Source organism: Microtus ochrogaster, linkage group LG1, assembly GCF_000317375.1.
Source record: "Microtus ochrogaster isolate Prairie Vole_2 linkage group LG1, MicOch1.0, whole genome shotgun sequence".
NCBI classification, from domain to species: Eukaryota; Metazoa; Chordata; class Mammalia; order Rodentia; family Cricetidae; genus Microtus; species Microtus ochrogaster.
In genome coordinates, this window is record NC_022027.1 from 45,713,031 (window position 1) to 45,717,408 (window position 4,378).

The following is a 4,378-nucleotide window of genomic DNA, read 5'->3' on the forward strand; positions in this document are numbered from 1 at the left end:
GTGTGCTCAGCCTGGGGTCTAATACAATAGCTCTTTCCTTGGACTTGGTCCTGCCCCTGAATTCATAAAAATTGTGTATAATAAGAACAGGACAAACAAGGGCCTGAACCAGGGGCGGGGGGTTGACAGACAAGAGACAAATGAGGAGGTCTTGATGCTCTGTAACATTCTGTTCATCACAAACTGGTTAAAGAGAGACAGAGCTCACCATTTTAAATCCAAACCTGTTTACTAAGCACAGAAACCCGCCTATGCCTTTGCTTACTATTTTATTATAGGAACCATAAGTTGATTTCCAAATATAAAATTTAATAGAGAAAGCATTTTTTTTCTTCAAGTTACAATCCCTAGAGTCTGATGCAGCATCCTCAACCCCATCACTGTCCTCTGGTTGCAAACCATCGAATCATAGCGTCTATGCAACACTACTGTAGAGGGGCAGATAACGTGGTTAGATGTCTCGGTCACGTGGCTGGTGGACCTTTGTGAGTTTCCGGGTTACTTACACATAAGCACTTTAATTCTACAGTGGCTTCCTTCATCCTTCGAGCACAGGACTGGAGTACAACGAGCACTGGCGCCCCCATGTGGACACGAGAGGATGTATAACGAGCATAGCGTTTCATTCTACAGAACCCCTTTGTGTCCTGGGTGCCATAGCTAGCTTATGGCAGGCAGGTTTTCAGTCACAGAACCCTTCCGAGCTCTGTGAACTTAGGATCCCTGATAGGTGACACTAACAATGACGCCCTCTCCCTGTGTGTCTCTCAGAAGATGAAAGGTTAAGGGAATTCAGCTCCTTGTTTCCAGAGGTTTTTTTGTTTGAAACCATGAATTATCAGATTTAATTTTTTTAAAAACTAATTTGCTTTTTGTGTATGTGAAGGGGGATTTTGCACACCGCAGCATTTGTGTGGCGACCAGAGGTCTACTGTGGAAGTCGGTTCTCTCCTTCCATCGTGTGTGTTTCTGGGATTGAACTCCTGCCCATCTTTGCCAACAGAGCCACCTCACCAGCTCTAGGTGTTTTGGGGTACATTTTTTTATAATGTCTTATTTAACACACACACACACACACACACACACACACACACACTTCTTACATAATTGTAACTTAGGACAGAGCTGTTTTCCCATCGCATTAGGCAACAGTGGTCAGAAAGAATAAAAGTGGACCGATATAAAAATAGACTGATATTGGTACGTGTCTGATCAAACAGGAAAGCTACAGGCTGTGGAGGATCTGAGGAAGGCTGTGAGAACAATTCGAAGGTGTCTCTAGATGTGCCCAAGTAGCCTGTGCGAGGATTGACTGTGTAGGCTGTCAAGGCAGACGGCCACAGAGGCCTTCCATCTCGGCTACCAGACATGAGGTCCTTAGGACCATCCTGAGTTCTGGGAGACCCTGGCTCCAAAACAAAGTTGATTATAAATGTGACTGTTCACTACTGGGTCCTGTTCCCTTGTGTTGGCGTCTGTCCTTTGGTTCATGACATAATGTCTTGGTGAACATTAGCTTCCTGATGAGTTTGAACCAGAAAGTGTGGTTCTCTCGACTTTTTCTTTTTCAGGACTTACCCAGATATTCTTGAGCTCCCATGTGAAGTTTCCAAACCGCCTGTCAGTTTCTGCAGAGGAACCCACTGGGATCTTGGTAGCGACTGTACTGAATCTGCAGATCCATCTAGGGACGATTAACAATATTGCCTTTGATCCGTGCATGTGACATTGCCCTTCGTTTATATTTTCTTCATTTTCTGTCAGTATCCCCCACTGTCTGAGTGTATGTTTCCCAGTTCTGGCTACTGAGCTGTCATCGCTTTGACTGAGCGGTTTGTACCCAGCAGGAACTTACTGTTCGCAGTTACAGCAGTTTTGAGTCCGCGATCTAAGAATCAGTAGCTTCATCTTCACGTTGCTGGGCTGCCGGTCTGAGAACCACATTTTGGGAACCGTAGGTATTAAATGAGGCCAGTGGAGCGATGGGAGCCCCTCCTGGGATGGAGATGAAAAGGACAGTAGGTGAGGGGACTCTCGGGGTCGCTCCTGCTTGGAAACCTTCCTGTGGATGTCAAGCTACAGACAGCAGACTCGGGGTGATAAATAATGATAGTTAAGCGCACAGACTAAACCAGGGAAGGCTCGATTGAATTCTCTCTCTGCCAAAACGCACTCGTGGGACTTGGGACAAGTTCAGCCTCTGTAAGCCGCAGTTGCCTTAGAAGTAAGATAAGGTCCCCAGTTGTTGTCCTTAGGGACCTGGAGGAATCCGGTGAGGTACAAAGCGCTGAGCACAGCACCTGATCCGTAGCAGATGCTCTGCTAGCTCCCTTTGTCATGGTGACCTGGCCCTGAAGTTCTGAAGTTCCTTGGAAATGTTTCCCTGAGTGAAAGAAACACGCATGCATTTGTGCACTCTGCCTTTGCTGCATCCGTGGCCTTGAGTGGAGGACAAGCATGTGCAATTGACGTGTGTGTGTGTGTGTGTGTGTGTGTGTGTGTGTGTGTGAGAGAGAGAGAGAGAGACAGAGACAGAGACAGAGACAGAGACAGAGAGAGAGAGACGGAGAATTGGCGCACACTGGTCTTTGCTGCCGGCTGCATCAGTGGCCTTCACTGTGAAGGGCAGGCATGTGCAGTTGGTGTGTGTGTGTATGTGTTTGTGTGTGTGTCACAGAGAAAGGGATCCTTAGTTCCATCTGAGTTTCCATTTATCTGTGAAGCCAAGTTGAACTGAAACATTCCCAAGTTCTCCCCGGCTCTGAACTCTGTGGCACTTGCACTTTCCTCTCACAAGCACAAGGTGGCAGCAGAGACAAGACCTTTGACTGCTGTTGCCCCTAGCGCAGCGGTTCTCAGTCTTCCTAACGCTGTGACCCCTTAGTGCACTTCCTCCTGTGTGGTGACCCCAACCGTAAAATTATTTTCACTGCTACTTCATAGCTGTAATTTTGGTGCTGTGACGAATCATAGTGTTAATATCTGTGTTTTCCAATGGTCTTAGACAACCTCTGTGAAAAAAATCAAAACCCCCAAAGTGGTCATGACTCACAGGCTGAGAACCGCTGCCCTAGGGTAATCTGGCATTCTGTAACTTACACCACATTTTACAATTAAGATGCCAAATGGCTTAGGTTTATTGCTGATACCTTGGTGGTTCCCATGAGGCCTTAATGTCCCTGGAATAATACATATATGGTATTACACAGATTTTTTTCCCCCTCCAATCTCAAAACCTTACATCATGGAAAAACTCCTCCAAGTTCTCACTCATAATAAGCCAGGGTGCTGGGGAGCAGGGGGGTAGCTGTGTGCTTTATAAAGTGAAAACTTGCTTCTAGAATCAGGATTTTAGTTATTAGGTGTGTGGTGACGTTCCCTCTGTGTATTTCATAGAGATCCGTGTGCTGTCAATCTATTCAAATATGGTCCAGTTGCAGATGACGTGATCTGTAGGTTGGGAAGCCTGCTTCTTGGTTGAGGTTGGCGAGGCTGGGAGGAGTGGGCAGAAAGGGGGACAGACCACCAAGTGAGATGGAAGCTCTTTGCAGAAGCAGAACCTCCTCCAAATTTGGAGATAGTGAGTCTAGAGACATCTGAGGAAGATGTCCGTCTGGGGTGCGGATCGGAAGACCCATTAGAGAAGAACGTAAACATGGCATCAAAGGGAGCTGGCATAAGACCTATATAAAAAGATCCCTTTTCACCAGGGAATCGGGGATGCCACAGAGTTCCCAGCAGAGTGGGAACAGAAGTGAAGGGCTTAAAAGAAAGAAAGGCTCAAGAGCCACCTTGAACCGTTCACAGATACGGGAGGAAATGGACACGTCAGTACTAGGAGATGTTTAATGTTTTACTCACGTGCCATGTGACTCCGGCAGCCTCCAAGTACCTACATCCTCTGTGATGTTTAACGCGTTTCTTAAAATGATCATAGGGGAGTGGAAAACCTCCAGAGGGGAGGAGGGGCGAGGCCCTGGTTTTCAGAGCAGACTTCCTTCTTTCTCCCTTCTGGGTAATGAGAGCAGAGAGCAGATCAGGAGTAGTGCCATCAACACACCCCTGAGGGAGCTGTCCCCTCGGCAAGCAGGGCGGAGTAGAGGGATGGATTAACCCTTGAGTTCAGTGGCCTTTTGTGGCAGTTACTCTGCAAATTGTGCCACTTGATTGCCGGGTGGAGATAAGAGCGAAGTCTGTCCTGGTCCTTGGGAACTTAGTGTAATAGTGAGGTTTGCCCCGTGGAGGGAGGGTTAGTGAAAATTCAATAATCTCAGACCCCAGTCTTATTTTATAGAGACAGGATCTCACCATGTAGCTCTGACTGCCCTAGAACTCACTATGTTGACCAGACTGGTCTCCAACTCACTGAGATCTACCT

At 47.1% G+C, this 4,378-nt stretch overlaps 1 protein-coding gene across 1 annotated transcript in view; it reads left to right on the top strand.

Annotated features, from left to right (window-relative positions):
- Shroom3 (shroom family member 3) overlaps positions 1-4,378 on the top strand; it is a 291,035-nt gene that overhangs the window by 56,956 nt on the left and 229,701 nt on the right. The window lies entirely within an intron of this gene.